The sequence below is a fragment of the Ahaetulla prasina genome, chromosome 3 (genome assembly GCF_028640845.1).
Source record: "Ahaetulla prasina isolate Xishuangbanna chromosome 3, ASM2864084v1, whole genome shotgun sequence".
In the NCBI taxonomy this organism is placed as follows: Eukaryota; Metazoa; Chordata; class Lepidosauria; order Squamata; family Colubridae; genus Ahaetulla; species Ahaetulla prasina.
The window spans coordinates 167,493,016-167,508,143 of NC_080541.1; positions in this window are offsets into that span (position 1 = coordinate 167,493,016).

Genomic DNA, 15,128 nt, shown 5'->3' on the forward strand with positions numbered 1-15,128 from the left:
AGAAAGATGAGAGATGACAAGGATGCAAAGGTGAGAAGGTGACAAGGATAATAGTAATACAGCCTATTACACAGGTAAATATCTTTGGGCAGATGATAGTGCTGTAGAAATTAGGTATTTAGCAAAGTGACTGCATGGGGAAAGAAACTATTTTTGTGTGTAGTTGTTTTGTAATGTGACTTAGCATTTGGTCCTGATTATCGTGACTATTCTGCTGATTTCGAGTTCGAAGCAATGGGACAGAGAGTTCCCAAAGCTGAGCCAACTGGGAACACTCCAGGAAAAATAGAATGGCCAAATACTGTAGTCCTAATGTGCCTCTTCGTTCCTAAATCAATGGAAGTTTGTCAAGTCTTATCTATGGGATTTCCTGGTTTTGTGCCCCAGCCTTCATGTTATTTCAGCAACATTTTATATCAAATTTAATTTCCTTGGGTTTTTTAGCCTCAGTATTGAAAAGGAAATATTTTCTATGAGGTTCAGGGTAGCCTATTGCTTGAAAGATTGAGTTTGTGGTGTTATCAGGGACTAAGCAGACAATAGATCTGAAAGTACACAAGTAGGGAGCATGGGAAACAAGTCCTATCAAGAATAGCATAGTAAATTAGAAAAGGAAGCAGTGTGTGTGTGTGTGTGTTCATATAGACACACAAATGCATAAAGGTAATTATTTTAAAGATATTCCCAGCAGAGCAGAATAAATTGCTTATCAGTTGTGAGAATCAAAAGAAACTTCAACAATTAAAGATGATTAATGTGGTCAAATATTCCTTATGTAAGCAACTAATTTTCTATCATTGTGCAGATAAATATTAGAATGAATGGGATATGGGAACAGCCAGCACAAAAATGTGACATCGCAGCACACATCTGTCATTTGTGACATCTTTGGGATTTAGAATGGATGCCTATAATAGCAGCCATTTGAAGGCACCAGAAACAACCTAAGTGTTATGACCATGCTTGGATTAGTCCATCTTGTACAGACTACCATAATCATGTCACAGCTCATATCATTCCAAGTGTCAATTCCTGTTTCCAAAAATAGTGATTTTTCCCAAAGACGTTTTGAAGCATTTGAAGTAGAAGGTTTTTAAAAAAGAAGAAAAGCCAGATGAGAAAGAAGTCGAGAAATTTAAAAGTGGTAGAAGGAAGAGGAAAATTATCTATACTCTGTGTATTCTTTATTACTTCCCTGCTCTTTTTCTGTTAGCTCCTCCAAGAAGAAAAGACGTGCATAGCTATAAAGTGTAGAAAGAAGCATCTTTTTGTCTTTGATGGATCATTCCCTGATTTGCATTAAAGTCAAAATGTATCACTTAGAAGGACTCAGTATTATTTAGCTTAATCATGGCCACTGGGCCATTGGAAAGTTTTTTTTCTTTAAGAGAATAAAAGCTCAGGCACATTTTTCATCAGGATCACGATAAGGGAGAGAAGTGTTAAACTGTTCCTACCAAGTGTTGCAGTAAATAAAATTGTCTTCAAGTCAAAGTTGGCTTCAGGTGATCTCAGGGACACATCTATATAGCAGGGGTCTCCAACCTTGACAACTAAGACTTCTGGACTTCAACTCTCAGAGTTGAAGTTCGCAAGTCTTAAAGTTGCCAAGGCTGGAGACCCCTGCTATATAGAATTTTGCAAGTATGTAGAAATACATTTAATCAAACCCCTTTAATAAAACTTGTGCATGTATCACACATACACATATTCTTTAAATACTGCACTAACCTACGGCCCAGGCATCTTACCAAGGTGCTAAAGTTCAGAAATGCTGATCTGGAGTATCCCCCTCATCAGTTACCTTTAAACTAAAAGGATCGTTTTAGAGTTCCAGTGCTCTGAGGCTTATCATCTGACTGTCAAAATTGAACATGAGAGACTTATTTTACAGCTTTGAAAAGAAAACCTCAAAAGGACTTTCTCCCCCCCCCCCTTCATCAGTTAGGTTTTTGTGTTTTGACAGTCTTCTTTTTTCTTTAGGTTGCACTGGTATTTTTTAAATTTTTTGACTGATTGTTTTGCAGAAAAATATATATTTTATCCACAGAATCATCCCGGTCACTGTCAAATTCTGAATAAGTGTTGGGTGATGTTTGGTTTAAAGCCATGCGGTCCTTAAATCCTGGTGAAGAGGGCTGTTATTATTCACTTTTTTGTTTCTGAATACAGTCCAGAGGCACAATACTTCTCTAATCACTGGCAATTTCATTTCACCTCTGATTTACAGTTTCCCGATTTGGAAGTTGTTAAAATGCTTGTTACAAATTGTGGAGGAGGAAAAGTCTAGCTGGTCTAGAAAATATTCCTATGCAATTATGCTGATGATTGAAAATCAGCCTGAAAAAGCTTTAATTCATTACAGTTTATATAATGACATAGTTGTGGAGAGGATATTTAGTCTTAACACACAACTTAATACCTTTCCTTCAGTTCATATCCCATATTGCAGGGCCCAACACATATGGATTTAGGGGACTAAATCAGCTCTAATCCAGTTCTCAGGATTTGATTTATTTTCAGGAAACACTTTCTTGGGCAAATAAATTATTCAGTCTTTTGGCTAGTACTGTGTTGATGTCCTAGAACAGGATTTCTCAACTTGCTAATTTCCATATGTGTTAGACAACAATTTACATTGTTTCTGAACCTTAGTCAGGGGTAATGGGTAAAATTCAGCTTACACCTAGAAGGGGAAAGCTTGTCTAGATGTTATGTTTATCTGGTACGGGTAGTCCTCAGCTTAAAACCACAACTGAGCCCAAAATTTATGTTGCTAACTGAGAAATTTGTTAAGTGAGTTTTGCCTCATTTTAGGACTTTTCTTGTCACATTTGTTAAATGAATCACTGCAGTTGTTAAAGTAGTCACAACACATGGTTGTTAAGTGAATCTGGCTTTCCCATTGGCTTTGTTTGTCAGAAGGTTGTAAAAGGGGAATCGCATGACCCTGGGACACTGCAACCATCATAAATGTGAGTCAGTTGTCAAGCATCCGAATGTAAATCATGTGACCATGGGAATGCTGCAACGGTCTTAAGTTTGAAAAACGGTCATAAGTCACTTTTTTCAGTGCTGTTGTAACGTCAAACAGTCACTAAGTGAACTGTTGTAAGTCGAGGACTACCTTCATGTGAATTAAAACCATTTTTATCCTCCCTTGAGTCTGGGGGAATATGAGCTTAGAGAAAGATTAGCACTTTTGAAATGGATTTATTAAACGCACTGGGATTATTTAAGGAATTGCCTATCTCCCATGGTATCTGCTTGGATGATATAAATCAACAGGATTCGCATCTTCAAACAGTGTCATCTATTGGGGCCCAGGAAGCATACCTTCCCTGTCATAACATCTGACTCTAGAGTTTAAAATCTAGGTGGCTCCCCTCCCAATAGCATTCTGGAAGCCCTTTTGCCGGTTATATTTGCATACACTTTGTACTGGTGGCCGGCTATCCTATCTGTTCTCTTATTTATCTTGCTTTTTAATTATGTGGTATTTCATCTTCTTTCATACATTGAGAGCCACCTAGAATAGGTTGGAGTTGGGCAGCTCCTAAATAAAATAAATATAACTAAGTTGTTTATTTTGAAAACTGGAATCCTGGACTTCCAGCCCTCCGTTCCTGGCCTGATGGAGGTACTGAATCAGTGGTGGGTTTCAAATTTTTTTACTACTGGTTCTGTGGGTGTGGCTTTGTGGGCATGGCAGGGGAAGGATACTGTAAAATCTCCATTCCCTCCCCAATCCAGGAGGTTACTGCAAAATCCCCATTTCCTCCCAATCAGCTGGACTTGGGAGGCAGAGAATAGATGGGGGCAGGGCCAGTCAGAATTTTTATTATCGGTTCCCCAAACTGCTCAAAATTTCCGCTACTGGTTCTCCAGAACTGGTCAGAACCTGCTGTAACCCACCTCTGTAGTGAATGCTTCACACATTTGAAAGATCTACAGAGATGCTCAGTGGTTAAGCAACATGATGACTCAGCAGTTAAGTTGCTGGGCTTGTCAGCTGAAAAGTCAGCAGCTCAGGTTCAAGATCCAAGCTCCCATTCTCGCCCTAGATCCTGCCAAACTAGCAGTTTGAGAACATTGCAAATGTGAGTAAATAAATATGTACCACTTCAGTGGGAAAGATAGCAGCGCTCCATGAAGTCATGCTTGCCACATGACTGAGGAAACTTCTTCAGACAGCACTGGCCCAACGGCCCTTGGAAAGCAGATGAGCACCAATCCCTATATTCAGCAATGACTAGCAGAGTAAAATCCTCAGGGATTCCTTTTTACAGAAACACTTAAGGTTAGTATTCTAGTCCTCTGACATTTCCAGAAAGACCATTTGCAACCCCAAATTCCCGATTGTATTTTAATAAAAAAAAGGGGATGGAAAGTATGAGATGTCTGTACCTCTTTCTGTAATGTCCATATGAAAAGTGACTTTTAAAAAAGAAAGCAGAGCTTGCTCTATAAGATGAAGTTATCCGCTTTCAAAATGTAATTCTTCATTTCAACATGAAACTGTAAGGCCTTCCAAAAAAAAAGGAAACCTATTTTTCCTGGTTCATACTATGCAAAAAAGGAGCACTATTTTTCTGGGCAGTGGCCATGTTGATGAGGGCAAACATTTTCACTCCTTTCATATCCCCTCTGAAACATCACAGAAATACAGATCCTTCTATGTTGAGCCAAAATTGATTATAAATGGAAGCCCATGCTGACTTTCTACTGTTGCCCACAGAGTCAGAACTGCCATTTGCCATTTATATTTTGACATTCTGCAATTCCAGCATTAAGAAATTAAGTAATTAGTGTGGAGAATGCCTGTATAGTATTGAGAGTTAAGAGGCTAAGGGGAGGAAATGTGATGACACTGAACTCACATACGTAATCGGTGTGAAATGCTCTGGAAGAAATATCCACACTTTCAGAAACTGGCAATCCTCCTTCGAGTCTTTCTGCTTAAACAGCTTATCTCCATTAGGAAGGAGGGAAAAAAAGATGAAAGCAAGGTAAACCATGGGCTGTTGGGTAAAGAATGATGACATTGAGGCTTTCCAGGCGGTTTGTTTTTTTAGCCTGCCAGCAGAATGTTCCACCTTTTCCTGATGTTTCCAGAATGTTCCTGGCACATTTCCTGATGTAGAAGCTATCCCATATCTGACCTGATGAATATTCCCCTGCCTTGTCATTTTCCTTAATTTGAAAAAGATGGTTTTCCTTTGAAATCAACAACATTACCTGCATTGTTCTTAAATTGGAAATCACAGCTGTGCTTCTGTAGCCCACAGGCATCTGTATCCATACATCCCACGCTCCCACACCTGTGTTCACTTTCAACATATGTTTTCTGCTGAAAATAGGGCAGTACAGCCATCTGCCATCAGTATTGTCTTCCACCTCAAGGTCTCCATACAAGTGGTTTTTGGTGTTCTTCTAATGTCTTAGTGTTTGTGCCTCCATTACTTATAACTGATTTTCTTTTACTCACAGTGGCACCCACATGTGAATACACAACACAAATGTTGAGGGTGGCTTACCTAATGCAGACCCAGCATGATATCACTGAGGTCTGCAGCCATTTGGAATGGCTTGGATATTACATGTTTACTACAATACAGTGTCACTGTGTCAGAGCCTTTCTCTCTCCAAGGACATTTATTTATTTTGATGTGATTATGCAATTTGGTGTATTTGACAATCAGTAACCTCTATAATTGATGAGGAAACTCAGTCTTCCCTCATTGCCTTCTCTCAAAACAAATATCCTCCTCCTGTCCAAATTGCAAGTGAAATACCTGTAGACACAGGTATATAGAGATCATGGAGATAGGCAGATGGGAAAAAGAATGATGTTTTATTTTACTATTGAGGAGAAAAACGAAAGGATTATTGCAGTGGTGAAATCCTCCACAGTTTGCCACTGATTCGCTGCCCGCACATGCAAAATATGTGCCAAATGCACACTGCATGCATGTGTGTGCATGCACACTGCATGCTAAACACATGCATGTGTGCACATGTGCAGTGTGTGCCAAACACACATTATGTGTGCATGTGCAGTGTGCACCAAACACATGCTGCACACACACTCATGCACAGTGCATGTCAAACGCGCACTTGACACGGAGAAAGGACACTTTCTAAGGTAAGTAGAACAGCGAGGGGGAGAACAGCTGTGCCGCCCTATTTAGATTTGCTAGAAAGTAGGATTTCCTACTTTCTAGCAAATATAAATCACATGGCACAGCTGATCATTGTAAATATCGGCTCGGAACAACTTTTTTTTAATACTGTACACCAAACTGGTAGCTTTTCTCATTGCCACTGCTGTGGTGCTAGTGCTGGCCAGGAGGGATGTTTGGAGCCACACTGGACAGAGTTTCTAACCAGGCCCAGCAGAGCCGTTTAGCTGGGAGACCCCAACCCATTTGGTTCACTTCAGCACAGGGTGGGAATGCAGAAGCAGAGGAAATCCATACCTCTTGGCATTCAGTCCTCAAAGACTCCTTTGGGGTGATTTTTTCTGTTTTAGCAACAATAAAAAAAGAAAAACTTTTGTAATATCACTTCTCTTTCCTTCCCTCTCTCTCTCTTTCCTTCCCTCTCTCTCTCTTTCTTTCTCTCTCTTTCCCTCTCTCTCCCCCCTGTCTCTCTCTGTCTCCCTTTGTTTCTCTCTCTCCACCCCCCCCCCATAGGGGGGAGGAACCCCTAAACTGGTGCTGGGTGGTGCGCGCCCACGCTCAGCTGGCTGGAGTGGGTTGGGACATTCCAACACAGACAGCTCTGCAGGAAAAGAAACTGCTTTTTTTTTTGCCATGCCAAGCTGACATCTTGCATGTGTGCCATAGGTTCGCCATCATGGCTATTGTATTTCAGTCTCAACTTTCAATTCCCTGCTCTTTCAATTTCAACCAAATTCTTAACTGTTTTGTGGCTCGGACAATCTGCATGAATGAATTATGACATTCTGCCTGTTTGATACTCCCTTTTGTCTAAGCATTTGGAAAAGCCACAGAAATATCTGAAAAGAACATTTTCTTTTAGTCTGAGTACAAAATCACTGGTTACCATTAGTGGATTGACAGTTAAAGAAAACAGACTAAATTGGCATTCCATAAAAATGTAGGACAGCCTTTCCCAACCAGTCACGTTCTACAGATATTTTAATACAACAGTATGCAGGAGTCCCATAGCCATGCTCACCGAAAATTCTGTGATTTTCAGTCTCAAAACAGTTGGGGAACACTATGTCATGGACAATTATTCTAGACTACATTTTTGACCACTCACCAGCAAGCAACATCATCATGAAAAAAAAATATGAAAATCATTGATTGATATAGTCAGAAGGAACTACAAGAATCATCTAATCTAACTTTCTACAATGTGTAAGAAAACCAATTAAAATATCCATGAGGAATCACTGCCCATCCCCTTGAAAACCTCCAGAGATAGTAAAGCCACAGCCTCCATAAGTAGCCTATTCTAGTTTTGTAACTGGTCCATACTTTCCAATCACAAAATGCATGCAGTTATATTGACTATCCTGGAATTAGAGACAGAGAAACGGTAAACCTGTGCTAAGCTGATTTAGATTGGTACTTTATCTAAGATGATCAGTTTAGATGCTTCTTATCAATAGAGCTGTGACAGACAATCTTAGATTTATGGAAAGGTGTTAGATACCTTATGAACGTCTTATTGCCAAAGAGAAAAAATATACTGGTAAAATATTCTACCTCGCTTGTCAAAATAACCTGGTCAACAAAGGCTGTAATGCATCTTTATCTGTGAGATATAGGATTGCTATTTGCTGTTTTGTTTCAAAAAGCATCTTGGGTAGCTATGTGTCCAGTTTTTATTGAAGATAGTCTTCTCCTCTTCCTAAATTGCTGTTGGAGGGCAGTTGTCAGTTTAAGAATAAACTATCCTTCCAAATACAATTTAAAGATAAATAAGCCATGACAGGCAAGAAAAGGGACCTTGAAGCTATTCATTGTAGAATTTAGCACTCAGAGAGCCAAAGGTCATCCAATCCCCAACTTCTCAGTTATGAAATGAATTATTTCTAAATGTACTTCTACACACACACACACACACACACACACACACACACACACACACACACACACATATATATATATATATCCATTTGATGTAAAGCAGTATCCTTTGCAATTCATTTTCTTGTTTCTGGCAGTGAATAATAGGCCAATCTTCTCTTAACTGTTTACACATTATCCTATAGAGTCTCTTCTAATTGCCTAACCGCTTCCATTCCTACAAGCATGAGAACTGCTACAGAACCTGCTTCCTAGCATCATGTGCTGCTCCATCTCGCCAAGAATGTGTAGAACATCATTGGCAGTGGTTTGCCTTTTGCGAACAGTTCTTTGCTTTGCTTTAATGAATTGGCTATGCCATATGATAAATTCCAAGGATGAAGCTAATAGAGTCCAGAAATGATCCAGTGGCAAAATGTTGAAAGTCAGCCTAAGAAATTTGAGATCAGCCACAAGCACGTAAGCCATATCCTCAGGGATGACCGTCTCCCAACTACCAGTTCTTTCATTATAGCAAAGGGGATTGTAGCAGTTGACCACACAGGATGCTGTGAGAATTAATGAGCTAATCGGTTATACCCCTTTCACAAGTTAAATATGTTGCCCAGAGAGATAAGCTTTTGCTTAAAATGACCAAAAAAAAGAAACTTGTCACTCACTATTTGCTAAACAGTTAGACAAACACGATTTAAATCTTTCTTAATATTTGAAACACTTTTAAGTTGACAAAAAATAACTGCAGGGAAAAAACCTCCAGTGGATGAGGTCACACTGGAGACTATAAGGAAAGTAAATTATCTCTGAAAATTAATCTCCAGAAAGTCGTCAGTGATTAATCTGCAGAAACTAGTTTCATCCTTTAAAATGGGGGGAGTAAGGGCCTTAATCTTTAACCTTTTGGAGTGCAGAGTTTCAAGTCTATTTAATTAAACTGGGGGGGGGGGCAATCCAGCATTCTTTTCATTTAGAATGCAGCTGGGTTAGAATTAAATTAGGTCAGAATATGAAAGTAAATACAATATGCATGTAGTTTTCATGGACTCAACAGAGATATCACTGTCCAGAATACATAAAATTGAAAATATCCCTAATAAAAATAATGTCTTGGAGGAGGTAGGCAAGGGCAAGACCAGGAGACAAAGAGACACTGAATGCTATCATATTGGTTATACTGTATGCAGCTCAGATTGACTATCGCTGATGTAATCAAAGATACCATTTTTAACTGGAAAATACGTTTTGAAGATATGTGGTGTAAAGGGGAGAAAAAAATCAAATCCACCCCACAATCCTAATTCATGTTCCTTTTTCCTGTGGAGCAGCTACTCAACTTCAAAAGATAAATGAGATATCATTTTGCATAGCAATAAAACATTGAAAATCAAGTCTTATCTTGCGCGCCTACCTACTTACATTTGGTGAGAAAATAGTATTGGAGAACTTTTAAATTCCCACCAAGTTCACAGTTGGCCTTCCCAGACAGTTGTCTTTACCACCCAATTCATATTTCTGGGATTCAAGTCTTTTTTATTTGGGGAGGGGAGAGGAAGGCGAGACTAAGGTTGAACAGTAGGCTTGAGCCTCAAAATCGATATATATATTAACTAGGTTGGCATTTACAGCATAAAATTCCCAGAGTACCCCGCCCAGAGAATCAGAACGCAGCTGTTATCTTCAGAAAATCCCACTAATTTCTGTCTAGGAACAGGGCTTGCAAGACAAGAGCTTCACATAAAAAGACCTGGTGTATACCAGATGTTTCAATATTACAAATATTACAAATTCCAGAATTCATCTAAGAATTCTAGATTTGTAGTCCCAATAGATCCAATAGAAATCACATGGAAGAAGGCTGCTTTACAATAATGTAGTCTGGATGTTAAAACACAAATAAACCATGTGTGAATATTTTTAGAAAATATTGTGCGGCTTCTGTTTTCAATTAAGCTCAGCCTTCTTTCTTAAGGGGGTAATATTTTCTGCCCTAAGTTTATCTTTTGGAAGATGAGACAGCAGGTAATCTAGAGGGGATAAAGATTTGAAAAACATCATGGATAATGTGCATGAAGTTGGCACATTATTAATCACACAGACCTTAGGGGTAATTTGACAGCCACGGTGGTACAATGTCTCCTGAGGAATCACCAAGCTGATGTTTCTACCATATGGTGCTATTTATCCTTCCATTCTAAAAGGCAAAATGAGAATTTGTATGAGCCTGTTTAAAGTACTTCATGCATCATACTAAGAATTGCTGAATCACAAAACTGTAAGATTCAGGCATCTTCAGAGAATAGCTATTCCATATCTATACAGAGATAGGTTTAATTAGGGAAAAAAGACTTCTTAACAGATGTTTAGTCAATGTTATTCTGCACTGATCCCCTAATCAGATGGTCTTCTGATGTGTAGAATGACAGCTCAGCCAACCAAGGAGAAGATATGGATAAATTTGTTTCTAGAAGCAAATTGCAGATCATTTAGTATGGAGGAGGGAATTTAATTACCCCCTGAGGTATCCATTGGAATGCCAAACAGAGTTTTTCCGAACTTGTCTTGCCGACAACTTTCTCTTTCAGATAATGAAAAAATGCACAAGAAGACACTTTTCCTTGTTTTTTAACTAAGTACAGAACAAAATAGATTATTGGGACAAAATGATTATGTTGTGCTGGAGCTCATGGTCTCAAGGAAACCACAACTAAATGTAACTAAAAATCTACTATAACTTTGTCCTTTAAAAAAGATATTAATAAATTCAAATAAATATGGCAAGAGAAGACAGTGCAGCAGGATCTCAAGAGAGGCAGTGGTTCCCATCCAAAAAAGAGACACTAAAAGTACAATTGCAATAATAACAATGAGGAACAAAGCAGAGGACAATTTATCACAAAATACCTTGTTACTCTGAATTATTTTAAATCTCCAGTGCCAGATAAATTGTACTCTAGGGTACCAAAGAAACTAGCTGGTGGTCTGGCTGAACTTTTATATGTTTGGGAAATTCTGGGCAACTGGTGAAATGCCAGAAACTGGAGGAAAGCAAATACTTCAACAGGAAGATAAAAGAAGATACAGCAAACTCTAGATCGGGGGTCTCCAACCTTGGTCCCTTTAAGACTTGTGGACTTCAACTCCCAGAGTCCCTCAGCCAGCAAAGCTGGCTGAGGAACTCTGGGAGTTGAAGTCCACAAGTCTTAAAGGGACCAAGGTTGGAGACCCCTGCTCTAGATCAACCAGTCTGATTCCGATCCTTGGGAAGATTCTGGGGAAGAAGATAAAGACAGAGAGATCTGTAACCATGAACTAAGAACTGAGGAGAAATTTCCTGACAGTTAGATTAATTAATCATGGAATGGCTTGCCTCCAGAAGTTGTAAGCGCTCTGACACTGGAGGTTTTCAAGAAGAAATTGGACAACCATTTGTCTGAAATGGTATAGGGTTCCTGCCAGAGGGTCGGACTGGAAGACCTCTAAATGTCCCTTCCAATTCTGTTAGTCAAGTCCCTTCCAATTCTGTTAGTAAATATGCAGAACAATTCTGTTCTGCACATTTGGGATGGATCCTTAACCTTTGTCAATTTAGCTATGAAAAAGATCTTGAAACAAAATTAACATACAAATTCCATTTCAAGTTCACAATGTGAAATATGGAGAAATGAAGTACAATAAAAAGAGATTTAAGAAATTAGTGTGTTTAGCCTTAAGATTGGTGATATGACTGCACTCTCCATATACCTGAAAGGCTGTCACCTGGGTAGTCATAGCAAAAGAATGTCAAGACTTGTTCTCTATTGCTTTACAGCAGGGGTGTCAAACTCACAGCATCAGGGCGGTGTCACATGACTTAACGGGACTTTTTTCCCCTTTGCTAAATCAGACGTAGGCGTGGCCAGCATGCGATGCATCCAGTCCCAGGGCAGGAGTTTGACAGCCCTGCTTTAGAGTATAGGACAGGGATCTTCAAACTATTATCCATGGGCCAGATACAGCCCGTCGAAGCCATTAATCCATCCTATACAGGCCCCACCCACATTGCCCCACCTACCCACTGGCCCCCACCTGCCTTCTGTAGGCTGAGGAGGCCAGCCTACAAAGAGAGGGAGAAAGAGGAGGGGAGTGAGAGAGAGAGAGAGAGAGAGAGAGAGAGAGAGAGTGAGAGAGAGAGATACACACACACGAACAGAAGTCCCTCACCCACCCACCCCCAAGGCAGCCACATCCCTTCACTAACATGCTTTCCACCCCAGAAGCAAAACAAATTAAAGTTTAATTTATGTGTATTGTTTAATGGACTGCTAAATTGGCCACAGCCACCCAGTCACATGACGACCTAGCCACACCCACCCAGCTGGTCCATCCCCCCAATAGTCTGAGAGACCATGAATTAGCCCCCTGGACATAAAATAGTGGATTTTAATTGCAGAAGAGCAAATTCCAATTGAACGTATGCAGAAAAAAGTTATGATAATAATAGCAGTTCAACAGTAGAAATGCTGACTCAGAAAGATAGTGAGAATCCTTTTACTGAATGTGTTTGGGCAGAACCAATACAGCCATCTATCAGGGATGCCTTAATCTGGATTTTAAAAATTGGGTTACTGCACTGAGTGAAAGATTAGACTTGATGGAAATAGGCCTTCCATTTGTATGTTTCTATGACTTCCCATCTCCATCCCTATAGGAACTGACACACATCTGGATTTCTTTATAATTTATTGTATCTAGAAATCATGTACGTGTATAAATGAAGAAAGGTTAACAGGCCTTTTTGATTAAGAACTGTAATCTTCTAAAGAGAAGGTATGTTTTATTCTCTTCTGTATTTTTGCATATAAGGCTTTGCTATTTAAAGTGTTACCCTTGATCCAGATTTAGCCTTCATTTCCTGACCAAAAGTCAATGATCCTACTGAATAAACATTTTCAAATTTTGACAAAGGTTTTCAGAGTCCATAAAGTAAAAACTAAGATCCAGCCAAACGTTACAGATATTCTCTGCACTGTTTTTCAGTTCCAAACCATAATCAAGAAATGTTTGTATCTTGCCATACAGAGAAAATGGTCATATGAGAGCTGTTTCTTGGATGGACCTTAAACCAATTTTGCATATTATCATAAAATTATATTTAGGATGTTTTTTTTCATTGTATCAAAATGAATAGAAACCAAAAGTACATTTGAGCCAAAGAATAATATAGATCTAGGTAGATAGTATAATCTAAGTAAAAACAATTAGCCTATAAAACAATATTCTTACTATTGTAAAAATCAGAAATTCCAGTGAACCAGCTAGCTATGCCCTTCTCCAGCAGACCATTTCATCCCCCACCCAGCTTTCCATTTTCCTTTTTCAGCTGAAAGTTGGAAAAACTTAACTGGTTTTTTTTCCTGTCAATTTGTGAATTCCAAAGAAGTGGCAGATTTCTCAGGATGAGATCCACCACATGTGGCCTGAATTATTGTGCCTCCTAGTTTATTAAAGTTGCAAAAGGAAATAAGCATTTAAGAAGTGATGAAGTTGTCTTTGAAAGACTTGGTGTTATCAGCCTTGAAAAAGGCAATATGTCTCTCCTGCTCAAGAAGTCATCCTCAATCTGGCCATGCTGGACAATTTCCAGCTTGTGTATAATTTAATTTGTCATAACAATATACACAAGCATAACACAAAAGATTATATAATATATAAAAATATATATGAGGAGAAATACGGTAGTATAAGGATATATATATATATAGGGGAAGAAACAATAAGACAGGAACGGTAGGGACATTTGTGCTCTTATGCACACCCCTTAGAGTCCTCTTAGAAATGTGGTGAGGTCCACAGTGGATAGATTTTTAATAAAGCTTTTGGGGTTATGAGAAGAGACCACAAAGTCAGGTAATGCATTCCAAGCATAGATAATTCTGTTACAGAAATCGTGTTTTCTGCAATCTAAACTGGTGCAGTTGACATTAAGTTTAAATCTGTTGGTAGCGCTTGTGTTATTGTAGTTGAAACTGAAATAGTCATTGGCAGGAAGGACATTACAACGGATGATTCTATGAGCTAAACCCAGGTCCTGTCGAAGGCGACGAAGTTCCAAGTTTTCTAGACTCAGGATATCAAGTCTGGTGGAATAAGGTATTTTATTGGTTACGGAGGAGTGGAGAACTCTTCTCGTAAAATACCTTTGGACACGCTCAACTGTATTGATATCAGATATATGGTATGGGTTCCAGACAGGCAAGCAGTAATCAAGAATTGGCCTAGCAAAAGTTTTATATGCTCTGGTCAGTAGCGTGGTGTTTTTGGAAAAGAAGCTACGTAGAATTAAGTTAACAACTTTTAGAGCCTTTTTTGCTATATAGTTGCAATGGGCTTTGGCACTTAGATCATTAGATATAAAAACTCCAAGGTCTTTGACAGGGTGGGGGTCATCTGTGAGATAATGTCCCTCAAGCATGTACTTAGTGATTGGGTTCGTTCTTCCAATATGTAGGACTGAGCATTTGCTGGTTGAGATTCGTAGTTGCCAAATTTTAGACCAAGCGGTTAGATGATCAAGGTCTTTTTGAATTGTAGATGTATTGTCAGTGGTGTTAAAAAGTTTGACATCATCAGCAAAGAGAACACAGTCACTTGAGATATGATCACAAAAATCATTTATGTATACTATAAAGAGAGTTGGTCCAAGAACACTACCTTGAGGAACACCACTCTTGACAGGAACAGGATTTGATAGAGCACTACCAACCTTAACCACTTGTTGTCTGTTCGACAGAAAAGCAGATATCCAGTTGTGTAAGGGTCCTGAAATGCCATAGGATTTTAATTTTAGGAGAAGTTTATCATGTACCACTGAGTCAAAAGCTTTACAGAAGTCTATGTATATTGCATCTATTGTTTTACCTAGATCAAGATTTGCAGTCCATAGGTTTTTACAGTGGAGAAGTTGTAAGTTGCATGATAATTTTTTTCTGAAGCCAAATTGTTTATTTGAGAGTAGGTTGTGTAATTCTAAGTGCAAGGTAATGGATAGGTTGATGATGGATTCCATTACTTTGCAGGCGACGCAGCATA